At 41.9% G+C, this 14681-nt stretch overlaps 2 long non-coding RNA genes across 3 annotated transcripts; one reads left to right on the top strand and one right to left on the bottom strand.

The window, feature by feature from the left end:
- Positions 1–988: 988 nt before the first annotated feature.
- Gm35177 lies at positions 989–13519 on the bottom strand. 2 transcript variants are annotated; one of them, XR_001779339.2, is made up of 3 exons: positions 13417–13519; positions 2841–2947; positions 989–1159 (listed from the first exon to the last, which is right to left on the bottom strand). It is a non-coding gene; the product is annotated as a predicted gene, 35177 (long non-coding RNA). The 2 variants fall into 2 exon arrangements; XR_001779340.2 differs by having other exon boundaries at positions 989–1153.
- On the top strand, positions 3058–5753 carry Gm48277. Its single transcript, XR_003948096.1, has 2 exons — positions 3058–3362; positions 5175–5753. It is a non-coding gene; the product is annotated as a predicted gene, 48277 (long non-coding RNA).
- Positions 13520–14681: the final 1162 nt, after the last annotated feature.

The following is a 14681-nucleotide window of genomic DNA, read 5'->3' as shown; positions in this document are numbered from 1 at the left end:
TCATAAAAAGCTAACTCTGAAACAATGGCCTGAAATTTTCATTTAACATAGGTAGCTGTATATGCTCAGAACAAAAGTTTTATGGAGAGCAAAGACGCTCACTCAGAAAAGGTGTGGGGCCTATAAGTGTGAGGTGTGTACAGGAGTTTCCCTTATTGCCTATGGGGTAACAGGTCCCCAGACCTTAGCATAAGTGATGTCATGTTAGACCATTTCTACCTTAAAACCTACCATGTGGGTCCCAACACTTGTCAAAATGGGAGCAAAGACCTAATCCACTAAAGACCCGGCCTATCATTCCAGGATCCAGGAAAGTCCCTCAATGTATTAAACTTGCTTTTGGACTTTTGTAATTCTGCTTCTTGCTAAATGAACTGTGACAACCAGGATATGGTTTTGTCCATAAAAGAAAAAGAACTGTAAGGTTTGGGCTGGGTGATTTGGGAAAGTTCACCGTGTAGCCATTAGCCAGCAATAAAGACTTTTTTTTCCTCTGCTTTAAGACTGTCTCTGTGTATTCTCCAATGGAGTTAACATTGCAACAATAGAGCAGTGTTTAGATTAGCATTTGGAGAATCTGAGGACACTTGGGAGTCCTGTACTTTCTGAGAGACAGATGTAAACAGGATAATAGATATTCAATGAGGTAGCATTGCGGTCTGTGAGTGTTGGAAGGATGAGAGGGTCTTTCTAGAAGCCGGCAGAATTTTGAGGGATACCAGCACAGAGTGGAGGGTGGTGTGTATAAATCTAAGTTTGAGGAGTTCTTCTCACTTTTCTTCTTTTTCCTCTTCTTTTTTTTTTTTTTTTTTAATCAAGAGAAGCCTGAAAAAATGCAGAGGTTGGTCTTATCCAGGGTCAACTTAACCCAAGAAAGTTCCAGCAGCCCACATCGCAAGCCAATCACCAAGGACCAGGCAATCGGAGCCCTCATTGAACAGGTCTGAGTCATGTTCCCACAGGCTCAGCCTCATCCAACTTACACAGACACAAAGGAGATGCTTGCCAGGGAGAAAGTGGAATCTCTGCATTCAGAAGAAAAAAGTATGTATGCCAGGAATCCCAGAAGAGCAGGAAGCCTCACGACTCAGCTCCACACGCTGTAGTGGTTCCACCTTTGGGAAGTTACGTTACACCTTCTCTGCTTCTGCTCCTTCCCCTCGTTAAAAAAACCCAAAAGAAAGGCCAGTGAGCACGTGGGAGCCCGTAAGTCGGTATCTGAGAGAGACGGAAACACTGGACAGTACTACCTTCGAGGGGTGCTGAGGTGTGCTAACTGCTCTGAAGGAGCCCTCTGTTTATAGGGAAGTAGAAAATAGAGACCCACAACCAAGACACAACAGCTGTAAGGGTGACTTCTCAAGGTCTTCCCTCAGTGCAGGAGTGGTAAACTCCCATGCCTGACTCGCTGAGGAGGCTCACGAAGGTAAGGAAGCAGAATCACTTCTAGCCAAGGACTGGAGCTCACAGTCTCACTCAGCATGGCAGCCACACACTCTGCAGCAAATTGTTGGCCTCCAGGAAAGATGGTCCAGACATTTCCAACAGAAACTGGTAATCTGAAGTTTTATATCAACCCCTCCCCACTTCTTAAAAATGCTTTGGAAATTATTATTATTATTATTATTATTACTTACTTACTTGGTTTTTCAAGACAGGGTTTCTCTGTATAGCCCTGGCTGTCCTGGAACTCACTTTGTAGACCAGGCTGGCCTCGAACTCAGAAATCCGCCTGCCTCTGCCTCCCGAGTGCTAGGATTAAAGGCGTGTGCCACCACGCCCGGCTGGGAATTATTTTTTAATCAACTAATTTATTTATTGTGTGTATGTGTGTTCCCACATGAAGATCAAAGGACAACTTGCATGAGTCAGTTCCCTCTTACCACCATTTGGGTCTTGGGGATCAAACTCAGGTTGTCAGGCTTGGTGGCAGGCTCCTTACCCTACTAAGCTAACTTACCAGCCCGTGAATTCTTTCAAACCAAACACAAAACTACTGTGTGGACCAAGCAAAGCACATATACTGTCCATTTTCTCCCTGTGAGCTCATCCACCAGCCGGGGGCCTTGGATTCTGGACTCCTTCTTCTAAGAATTTGAGTCCAGAGGTCTTGTTGGCCCTCACTCGTAGATCTTATTTATTTCTCTATTATCCCTTCTTCACACTGAAACAAGGCTGTGGCTACTACAGGATGACGGCGCTTGGATCCCACCCAGCTGTGTGGACTTGGCCAATTTGCTTCAATCATTAGGAATCATTTGCTTCACCTCTGTAAACAAGGAGTGTGGAGCTAGATGGTTTATTAATTTCCCACCAGCACTATTATTTTATGACCTAGAATTTTAAGACTTCAAGCACTGGGCATAGACATACTTGCTTGTAATCTTAGTTCTAGGGAGACTGAGGCAGAGGATAGCAAGGTCAGGGTTAACCTGGTCTACGTAGTTAGGCTCTAGCTCAAAACCAAACTTTAAGAGACAAAGTAAATTCATTTCCGGCTGGGTGATCACGTTCTGTTTCAACTAAGAAATGGCCTTGAGGAAAGTATAATGCTTGTACTGGTAGAGATTGTGTAGAGAGCAGGAAAAACAGAAATGGAAAATTTTTAATATAATTATCATATTTTGAAAAATTACCATATTCTTGGCAGCATGCTAATTTTCTTATACATATTATTCCCTCCAGTTCTCACAATTCTGAAATATAAAACCTTACCCTGATTTCACAGTAGAGAAATATTTATAGAAAGACTAAATTTCTTCTTGAACTCCACCCAATTTGTTTGTGACAGAATCGCGATGCCAACCTAGACATCCCACTTCCAAAGCCCAGACTCTCACCGTGCTGTGGAGGAAACAGTCTGAGGAAGAGAGCGAGCGGGGGCAGCAGCCAACTCCTTTGTAATTGTTACATTTGTCAGTGCATTTTCCACTCCTTGGGTGTTGTGCTAGGCAATATGAAAAACAACAACAACAAAATGAACACAAAGGGGCTTGACCTTGGGGAGATAATCTACTGGAAAAAAAACCAAACATATTTAAAAATCACCATAGCCGATTGCTTCCCAGGAGATATACAAGAGCCAGTGTGCCCTTTGAGATGTGGTTGTAACATCTCAGCAAGAGGTGGAGCTTGCCCTTCCCCTGGACTCTAGGTTTGTCTCATGACTTGTTTTGGTCAACAGATTGTAGTAGAAGTGGTATTACTCGACTTTTGGGTCTGACCCTTTAAGAGGTTTGCGGTCATTTGTTTCCTTTTGTGGCAGGGGCTCATGTAGCCAGGCTGCTCCTGTACTCCCTGTGAATTAAAGCTGAGAATTGCCTTGAGATCCATGTATTTTCTGCCTCCATCTTCCAAGTAAGGTATCGTCTCTTTATTATTTTTTTTCCTCGCTCTTAGAAGCCAGACACATCAACACAAACAGTCTGTTTGGGAGACTTAGCCAGACTCAAGCTAGTCTCACCATTTCAGATAGGGCATCAGATATAAACAGATAATTTTGGGTCCTCTTGCTCCAGACCATTTGCCCCTATCAACCCCACGAACACAGGAAACAAACTGTCCCTGCAGATGCCTGCCTCAATTGCAGATGCTTTAGCCTCTAAGAATGTATGTTTTTGTTTTAAATCTCCACACCTTGTGTCAGGTGTGATTACTAGGCCTTGTAAGTATATATATAGTCTTTCAAAAGACAAGAGTTGGGCACCTCGAAGGAGAGGATGGCTGAGGATGAGTGAGAGGAGTAGATATAGAAACCAGGGGTTGGGCCAAGCTTCAAAGACTCCCCTTCATTAACTATCCTGGAAGGAATTCCATTTGCTGGAAGCAAGACCCCACCCTCACACAGCGTGCAGAAGCCTCACTTGCTCTTATCTTGGTTTCTTTTCTTTCTTTCTTTCTTTCTTTCTTTCTTTCTTTCTTTCTTTCTTTCTTTCTTTCTTTCTTTCTTTCTTTCTTTCTTTCTTTCTTTCTCTCTCTCTCTCTCTCTCTCTCTCTCTCTCTCTCTTTCTTTCTTTCTTTCTTTCTTTTTTTCTTTCTTTCTATTTAGGTATTCTCTTCATTTACATTTCAAATGCTATCCCAAAAGTCCCCCTTACCCTCCTCCACCCAGTACCTACTTGCTACTCTGGTTCTCATTGTTTCCTTCACTTCTCTATGGGTCTGAGTACGCAGGGATAAGGAACATTGAGCCTTGAGTCATTCAGGCACTGAGTTTGTATTCCAGTGATGCCTGACTCATTTATTGACCTTGAACCTCAGGGACTGCTAAGCATGAGTATTTCCAGCTAGTAAACAAATGGCCGTTTCCTACAGGGCTGCTGATGCTCATTCGCTCCACATAGAAATTACACCTTGTTGGGCTCAATAAATGCTAGGTCCCATGCTTTAGATCTTGCAACTAGAGGCGATGTTTTTTCCTCTTCTTTGTATCCCTAAATCTGAGTTAAATATTGACCATGAGCATCCAATAACTGAGTGTAGTTGGATTTTCCAAATCCACCTTTGCCTGTGGAGTTATTTGAAGGAGTAATTTCTGATGCCCCTACCTTTTTTTGTTCACTAAAACAAAAATATTTCCAGGGAAGGTGGATTCTGAGTTAGTTTTTGACAGCCAAAATATACAAGAAAGTCTAAGTTGTACAAAGTTCAGAATCAGGCAGAATTGCTCTGCTATGTAGACTGGCAGCAAAACGTAAGCAGTGATTTTGTACAGAAGGTTATAAATGCTTAATCAAGAGTCTCAGGCTCGTGATCCTATTGCCTGCTCTAGGAAGCTGCTGATATTTCACATGGAAGAATGAAATCATAAACTCTGAACTTTTATGATTTTTACTGGTGATAGTGGAAGTGTCTAAAGAAGGGGAAAGATTTGAGGTAGAAGAAAGAATATGAGACATTTGTCATAATTTTGGTAGGAGAGGGGAAAAGCTGGGTGAGGACAGGTTACTCAGACTACAAAGAAACCAAATGTGGGAGACACAGTAGAGTAGAAGAGGCAGGACTTCCTGATGCTGGGAATGACATGGAGAAAAGACCCAAAGATAACATCTTGGGCTGAGAAGATGTGCCACGGATTGGAGCATAAGGGTAAGATTTGGAGTCTTTAGGATAAGGGGCCTTTTTGTTTGTCATTGAGTTCACCTTTTAAATTCTACCTTTTTTGCGTTCTGCAGTTTCCCGAGTGCAGAAGAAAGATGATTACAATGGTAACTGGTTCTGCAGAATGTCCCCCCACAGGATCTGAATCCAGAGAAACCACAGCATTGAGGGTGTTGAACAGTCACTGCAAAACGAGCTCCCTCTCCTCAAAGCATCAGGAGAAGAGAGAACCCAAAAACGGCCTCCAAGCTTAATTGGGGGCGGCTGCTTTCAGGGGGTGATGAGGGATTGCTGTGCTGCTGACTTCCCAAAGTGACTCAGAGCTCTCTGCATAATCAAATTCCCCTGAGGACTTGGACACGTTCTTCGCTGACAACCCACTTCTTCCTCCACCTCCTCTCTCTCCTTCCACAAATCTAGATCAGGCCCAGGGATCTAGGGCACTCTTTGATTTTTAAGAATGACATCTTCACTTCTTTCTTTACATTTCTGTTCTGCTTCCATCACCTGTCTAATCCCACCCTAGGCCACTCGATCAACCAACCAACTTCTCATAAGCATTTCCATTATTCATCCAACAACTATTTTTAAAGTGTCTTCTATGTGCCAGATACACTGGCGGTGTGCAAGTAAATAAAGTGATTTTTCAATGATGACATGTGTTTTCCTAGGAGCTGACTACTCAAGTTCACATATATTATAAAGAATAACACAGGACAAATGATAAATATTTTTGTGGTTAGGAAATAAAATGATGCTCTATCAGCTTCTGAGGACTAAAAATGTCCAGGAAAATGGATATTTCAGGCTCCATTATCATAGAAGGCAAAGAAGTCAAACCATACTGTAGGGGGTGGGGTGGGGGGTGGGGAAAGCATCTTCAATAAATGCTGCTGGTTGTCTGCATGTAGAAGAATGCATATTGATCCATACTTACAACCTTGCACAAAGCCCAAGTTCAGGTGAATCAAGAACGGCAACATAAAACACTGAATACAATAGATACACTTAATATAACAGAAGAGAAAGTGGGAAACAACCTCGAACACATCAGCACAGGGGAAATTTTCTTGAACAGAACACCAATGACTCAGGCTCTCAGATCAACAATTGACAAATGAAACCTCGTGTAACTGAAAAGCTTCTGTACGGAAAAGGACACTGTCAATAGGACAAAATGGCAATCCACAGATTGTGGAAAGATCTTTACCTACCCTACATTCAACAGAGGGCTAATATCTAAAAAATATAAAGAACTCAAGAAGTTAGACTCCAAAAATCCCAAATAACCCAATTAAAAATCGGGGTACAGAGTTAACCAGAGAATTCTCAGCAGAGGAATCTCCAATGGCCAAGAAGCACGTAAAGAAACGTTCACTATCCTTAGTCATTAAGGAAATGCAAGTCAAAACCACCCTGAGATTCCACCCACACCAACCAGAATGGCTAAGATCAAGCACAGCACATGCTGGTGAGGAGGTGGAGAAAGGAGAGCACTCCTCGGTGCTTGTGACTTACACAGAGCTGATGGTGAATGGACATGGCGTGTCTGAGAAATACAGCTAAAACCAGGCAATTCAAGAGATGGGTGTGTGTTTGAGTGGAACACAGAATGAAGTTGAATGAGTTTATTAGGAAAAGATGAGGAAAAGTCTTTATAAGCAAATCAGACTAACTTAGATGTGAGTCTGTAAGGAGGAGGAAGATAGTGAGACCATGTGTTGGGAAGGACCCCGAGAGCATATACTGTGGTGGACCCTGTTGAGAACAGTACAGAGTTGGATCTCAAATGTGGGGCACCATTGTTCCCTTCTTCTTAACCCTTCTCAGAGTATCTCTGGAGCATGGTTTGCCCTCTGTGATGGACTTTGGGAAGACAAAAATCTAGTGTGTTCAGCAGAGCAGCTGAGGCAATAAGGAGTTACATCAAACTCATGGGTAGAAGATGAGAGACTTGAGGACTGATGGGCAAAACCTAATAGCTGAAGTATTTAGGAGGCCCAAGTTGGTAGAGCTGGTGCCAACCATTTCAGGAGAACCATTTGACTTCCTTATGAGTCAGAATCATCTTTAGGATACAGTGAACTGTCTATTTTCTAGCATAAGTCTTGTGAAAATGACACACATACTAGCTGGGCCACTGGAGTCACTACAGTTTGAAACATTTCAAATGTGAATTTCTCGATTCTATGTTCCCAAGCCACTGAGAGGGGGAGAACCATACCGGGTGTTTATGTTCACTGTTTCACAATACAAGCCTTGACCTGGGACCCACAGTGTTTATCTGAGACGTAATTTATATCTGGAAGACAACCTCTGCTTCTCTGTCATCGTGTGCCACCAAAATGCAAGGTACTGGCTCAGTTCACAGGGTGGATGAGATGAGCAGACATCATAATGAAAGGGAGAATCCAGTTAGCAAAGTGTGTTTTGTTCATTTTGTTCTGTTTTTGGACAGAGAGCACATTTTTTTTTATCACCAAGGGGGAGTACATGAGAGAAGGCAGGAAGAAAGGAAATTTATAATGTGGTTCTAAGTGGTTTTATCACATATTTGATTAGCTCTCTGGGGGAAAGATAAAAGCTTAATCGGATCATTTAAAAAGGCGTACACACAGAAAGAAGCCTTGCTTAACTAATAATTACAAAGTGTATCTGAGATGGAAAGTTTCTCTTTGCCTTGAGTGGGGTGATAAGTACTATTATTATGGGGAAACTCAGGTTATTACGGCGTCCATGATGGCAACATGACTATGATTTGCAAATGACTCCTTGTTTTCAGCCACTACATTCTTGGGAGTTCAGTTCACTAAGCGTGTACTCTCCCCACACAGCCATTCTATTCGCACACCAGCCTTTACATAAGCGCAGCAAGGGACTCACAGTGGTGAGCCGAACACACACTCTCATTATCCCTTGTTTCGTAATTCCCCATAGCTGAACTTAAACTTCATCCCCAAAGTTCATCATGTATGTTTTAATCACTAAATCCAGCAGGGTTTTTTTTTTCTGCACCATTTTATTTTTTCTGTCTGTCTGGAACATTTCACAGCACTATTTTGTTGAAATTTTATGGTTTTTAATTCAGCTTTTTGGATTTCTACATCCTCTCCCTCCTTCTTTGTTTTTTTGCACAACCATCTTTTATATATTCTTAGCAATTTCATACCTGTAAACAATGCATCTTTAAGGGGGGGCTCTGCGAAGATTGTGGCCAGCAGAGTAATGACCCTTGAGAAGCAAGGAAGCAGTTCAATGTTCAACATGACTAAGCAACCCATGTTGGTTCAAACTTCAGGAGTCTGACCCTCAGTAATTTATTTTAGGAATATTTAAGCACAGCACAATTGGATAAAAACTTTCCTGGTGATAATTTACTCAATTACATGTGCACAATAAAAACATCATTAAATCTTGAGGAACAAAGTAAGCTAATATAAACAAATAAAGCTCAGATGTGACTACATCTGACCTCTTTGCAAGGTACATGCGTCACCTTCCATAAAGATGAGTTCCATAGATTGACTGAGTCAGACAAGCTTATGTAAGGGTCTGGGGGAGAACTCAGAGTGACCTCTGGCCACACAGATAGCACAAAAGTCGCCAAGCTAGAATGCATGTTCACCCCCACCCTTCTGGTTAGGTAACAGGTTATGTATTCCTTCCCTTGCAAGAACATCTCAGTGTGCTAACATTCTCGTGTGCTTATCTGTGAGTATAAGGACCTCTTCCTTATACTCACAGATGCTTCCTACATGCACCCTACATACCTTGATCATATGCATCCTATCTCCTCTTACTCCTTGCAAAAGCCCCAATTCCTCCCTCCTACTTCTGCAGCTACCCCAATATACCCTTCTCCCAGCTTCTTGTCCTCTTGTTTTTGTTGCTGTTAATAACCCATTGAATCCAATTAGTGATGCCTATCAGAATGCTGATTGGTCTTGTTGGGTTGATCTTGTACAGGTAAACATAGCTACAGTAATTTCATGGGGGTTGTCATGCCGCCTGTGGTGGTTTGAATGAGGATGGTCTCATAGGCTTATTATATGTTTGAATGCCTGTTACCCAGTTGGTAGAACTATTTGGAAGGATTAGAGGTGTGGCCTTGTTGCAGGGGTGGTACTGGGACTGGACTTTGAGGTTTCAAGAACCTATGCCATTCCCAGTTAGCTCTCTGCCTCATGTTTGTGGATAAAGATGTAAAGTCTCAGGTCAAATCTTCAGAGCCGTGTCTGCCCACATGCTACCGTGCTTCTTGACATGATGGTCGTGGATGCACCCTTTGAAACTGTCAGCCCCAGATTAATTCTTTCTTCTATGAGTTGCCTTGGTCATGGTGTCCCTTCACAGCAATAGAAAAGTAACAAAGACACCATAGCTGAGAGACAGCATTTCTGAGCCATATTCCTCACCCTGACTCTTCCATGTTGTCCCCTGGGTCTTTGGGGTGGATGTAGATGAACCATTTAGACCTGAGTACTCAATAGACACTTATTCTCAGCACTTTGACCAGTGATGATTCCACCTCAACTGCTGAGGACTACAGAGAGCAGTTTCTCTGGTCAAGTTGTGGGCAGCACAAATCTATGGCTGTAAACATTTAGAACTCCACTTTGACAACATATCTTGCAGCAAAACAATAGCATGTTCCTCCCTAGGGCCCAGTCTTGGGTTTTTAACCAGCATTACAGTACCAGGCCTGAATCTCTTCCCATGGAACAGGCCTTAAACCCAATCGAAACACCGTTGGTTATCCCTATACTGTCTTGCCACTATTGCCCAGTGGCTACACCCTACTTGGTATATCAGCATTGCAGTATTCTGAGTTGGCTGCAGTGGTACTACTGATGCCCTTTCTCTTCTAGCAGCCTATGTAGCAACTTCTAGCGCTAGTAAAGCTCTCTCCTCTTCTGCCTCTCCTTTTAATTCCCTAATGATTCCTCTTCTCTGTACATTATAGAGACGAGTTTCCATTCTCCGTTCTTTGTCCATTTTTTTTCTCCCCCTCACTACGTACAACGTTAACTAACACCTAAATGTAGATGATTCCTTGGAGAAAAGAATATCCACTTTATTTATTTCTGGAACCTTTACACCCAAACACATGTCTTACATATGGCCAGAGACAACAGTTTGGATGACCTCCCAGGCCCATGTGCACAGCTCTAATTGATGTTCTTTCAGATCTCCAACTCTCATTGCTCATTTCGACCAGAATCTTTGCAACCTCCAGATCTCTAACATCGATTTAATCATCTTTAATAAGTTCACTTGTCAGAGAGCTGCGCTCTTGTAATTACCTTCCAGCCGGGAGAGAAATCACTTGTCTCCCTTCTCTGACTTCCTTATTTCTCTTATACCCAAAGATTTAAATCCATTCTGGACTCTTGGCCCTCCAGCTAGTGTCCTAGTTCTACAGATTTTCCTCCAATGCCTTTGCCTTCCTTTAAAATCCTTTCTACTGTTTATTGCCCTCCTTCAGCACTCATTCCTACTAGCTAGAATTACAATTATTCTTCTAAAAGATATTCTCCCTAGGAAGAGAATTAAATGAAGACCAACTTCTGTTTCCATGACTTGCTTGTTATACAGGTTGATTGTTTAATTGTCCTGAAACAATACCTTTACCATACATTGTCTTAGTTTCTTTTCTATCTTTTGATAAAACACCATGTCCACACAAATTAAAGAAGGAAGAGTTTCTTTGGGGTTTCTTGTTTTTGAGGGTAGAGGTCATTATCATTGTGTTGGGAAGCAGGCGGGCATGCTGCTGGAAGAGCCGCTAAGTGTTACATCTTGATCCATAAACAGGAAACAGAAAGAACTAACTTGAAATGGCATCAGTCTTGTGAAACCTCAAAGCCAACCTCCAACAAGGCTGCAGATCCTAGTCCTTCCCAAACCGTTACACCTACTGTGGACCAGTGTTCTAACATATGAACCGATGGAGGCCATTCTCATTCAAACCACCACATACATCAATCCAAGTTCTCAAGTTTTTAAATATTTTATGATGATAAGAATATAACATAGCAACAACAACAACGTTACCAAATATACTCCAAATACCTTGACTAGTCTTCTGAGCTGCAATATTAGGCTTGTTCAAGTGTGCTTCCATTGTCCGTTTGAGTGTTTAGTGTTTATATATATATATGTGTGTGTGTGTGTGTGTATTGCTGTGATTATATTCCATTACTTTCCAGTATCCTTCTTCTTTTCCCTCTGAACCACTTTTCCCACCTAGTCTCCCAATGTCTATACCATTAGAGAAAATGATACCCCTCTTCAACCATTAACAGCCATTAGCTTATTAGGAAGGGATGGGGCCTCAAAGGTATCTCTATGGCTTCCACAATGCTTATACCTACATAAACATCCTATATTGTATAATTATGGATGCATTTACTACAAACGCTGATGGACTGCCTTTTATTTCATTCATCTTTGAAGCTCTGTTAATTACATATAATGGCCCTGATAGCTAAGAGATAGATGCCTGAGGATTAGGAGTACAGCTCAGTGGGAGGACAGTGGTCCAGCATGGACAAGTCCTTGGGTTCCATTCTTAGAAATATACAGACACAAAGACACACAGACACAGACACACACACACAGATACAGACACAGATACACACAAACACACAGAGGCAGAAAGAGACAGAGAGACAGAAAGACAATGAGAGAGCGCTGATAAGCATTGATATATAAAGAGTGAATAAGGAAAGCAAAGTTTATAGACTGTAGACTTTATCCACTTGACATTGTTTTGTTAGGAGTGGAGTGGGTGGGAAGGAAAGGGTTTATTTGGCTTATACTTCCACATTACTGTTCATCATAGAAGGGAGTTAGGGCAGGAATTTAAACAGGGCAGGAGCTAACGCAGAGGCCATACCAGAGCTCTACATACCCACTTATTCTATGAGAAAAAAACATGACTAACAACATAAAAACCCCTGAAGTTTCTGTGCCGTTTTCTCAGTTTGTAAAGGATTTCATTTGACATTTCCTTAGAAGAACCCTGCAAAGCTGGTCTGTGATAGTCCATATTGTGTAGATGGTTAGACTGATGTTTGTCTTTGCAACAATTCAACAACGAGGAAGCATCAGAATAAAGGTTGAACAATTAAAAAAATAAGTGTCAGGGTCGGAATACAATATTTTGATAGCCCAAACATTCCAGAGACAATGGAGCCCGGAGTGGATTCTCGAGAGACTGTCTTCAGGCCTACCTGAAGCACACCGAGTGGCACAGTGAAGAGTACTTAGACTAAAACAGCAAATTGCTGGGCTGTACTCTTATCTGCTACCAAAAATGTTGAGTCATTGGGACATTTATTTAACTTTCCTTGGGGCTCAAAGGATTTTTCAAGGTGACCTTCAAGGTTCCTTCCTGCTTTAAAACCCTTTAACCAGAGGCGGCTCCGGGATCCGTGGTTTAGAGGAGCAAAATGTATTTCAGGCGTTTCTGTTACAGACACAAGTTGAAGATCACAAGTGCAGTTCTGGGAAAGGAAGACACACTAGGAAAGGAGGGCAGCAAATAATTCTCACCCTACGGACAACACTGTCTGTTGCTTTGTGTCCAAACCTGGCTCTAGACCTTTGTGGGAAATGGAAGGAAGTTCCGTTCCCTTAATTATGAAGCAAACGCTGGTTGACTCCTCTCTTCCTCTACTCCCTTCAGAAACATGGAAGAAATTGATTTGGTAACACTGATCAAAGCAGATGCGTACTTCCCCACCCCGGGGTTCAGAGAGGAAACCAGAGGAAAGTGGACTTTGAAATCTGCTTCCAGACTACCCTACATTGCATTTTAATTTCATTTGTAAGGATTTCACCTTTTGCCTTTGCTGGGCTGATTGGATAAAATTAAATTACATCTGGAGGCTCTGTGTGACAGAGCCATCTTAATCACTCGTTTGTAGATCTCTCAAGGCCATGGGCTGTCTGTCCTCCGGTAACTTCCAAGATTGCCTCCTACTGTGACAGAGTCTGAGTTCGGGTGTCTCTGATGTATAAATAGACGGAGGGCTTTCTTAATAGCAGGCTTTCTAGTCTGCCTGCCAGACTGTTGCTGAACTGTGCACACGTGTACAACGGGGACCAGTGTAATCACTCCAGTTTCAGCTGTCCATTCATATCAGAAAGTTGATCATGAAGAACTTGGAACATAACAGGTCCCAACAAAACTTCGCTGACCCGGCTGACCCAGTTGAGCCTGCTTCCTGATGCAAACTTCCCTCCCACGGGCCCTTGAACGAGCATGGAGCTTCTGATCAAATACTGACAATGGACATGGGAGGTACCAACCTGCTTGTCTTCCATGCGCCCATAGTTGCCACCCCGCTCCTGTTGCCTTCAGGTTTGGAATCAGCAGCAGCTAGAGCAGCTCCTGTCAGCAAACCTATGGCTCTAACTGACAGCTGCTGTTTATAGCTTGTCTGGGCTCCCTTCTGCCTTCTGTCTGTAACTATGGGCTGGGATTCTTTGCAGGCCTGATTCTGGTTCTTGATCTTGTACTTAGCATTTGCAAGACCGAGAGTCAAAATAGAGGCTTCCATACTATCTACCTCCATATTAAAAAAATGATAGATTGAGAAAAAAAACTATTTAAAACACATCACTACTTTCTGAATGTCCAAAATGGAAAAGGTATACAAAGCCATGGTCTTATATCATTCAAAGTTAGCCAAGTATCCAATACACTAGAATTTATATACCTGTGTTAAAGAACCTACACTATCCAGTCAAATGTGCAGATTCTAAATCACTATTTGTTCTATCAAAATGCTTTTATTTTTCATTCTTAGCATGATCAAAATTATGTCATAGATAATTTTTCACATAATTTGTGTTTTATTGGAAATTACCTAAAGCAAAAATCAGCAAAATTTGTTCTTAAAAGACAAGATAGAAGTATTGTATCCTCTCAAATGGTCTCTTTCCCAAGTACTCCTCTCTGCTTTTGCCCTAAAGCAGCTGTATAGAATAGAGAAATCCATGAGTAAGGTTATGTGCCTGTTTTGCCCTTCATTATGAAAACAGGCAGCCAGCTGTAGGCTGCAGTTTGCATAGTTTGCTAACTCTCATCCAAAGAATAAAATAAAATGTGGTTGTAATATAAGAATATATAAAGCTTGAATGTATATTCATAAAATATAAATAGTACATATAAAATGTAAGTTTCTTTTATGTAGCTTTTCAAAAAAATGTTATTTTTTTCCTTTAAAATGCTCATGATGATGTTAGAACCAACACACCAGACATAAATTCCAATTTTGAACTGAAGTTATTTCAGCATGTTTGGAAATATACAAAAAGCTTATTAGCATTTTAAACAAAAATTAGAACTATGGACAACTCAAGTGTTTAGTGAAGATCTGGCTACATAGGTAAAGAACCAGGATAGTTCTGGGGATGCAGTCAGTCTGAGCTTGGCTGATAGAGTGCTTTATTTTGGCATGCACAACACTCTGAGTTTGATCCTCATTACCACATAGCCTGGGAGCAATGGCCCATGCCTGTAATCCCAGCCTTTGGGAAGTGGAAGCAGGAGAATTGTGAGTTCAAAGTCA

This window comes from Mus musculus, chromosome 9 (genome assembly GCF_000001635.26).
Source record: "Mus musculus strain C57BL/6J chromosome 9, GRCm38.p6 C57BL/6J".
In the NCBI taxonomy this organism is placed as follows: domain Eukaryota; kingdom Metazoa; phylum Chordata; class Mammalia; order Rodentia; family Muridae; genus Mus; species Mus musculus.
Note: the sequence above shows the minus strand (reverse complement) of the source record. Positions and strands in the feature narration are given on the sequence as shown.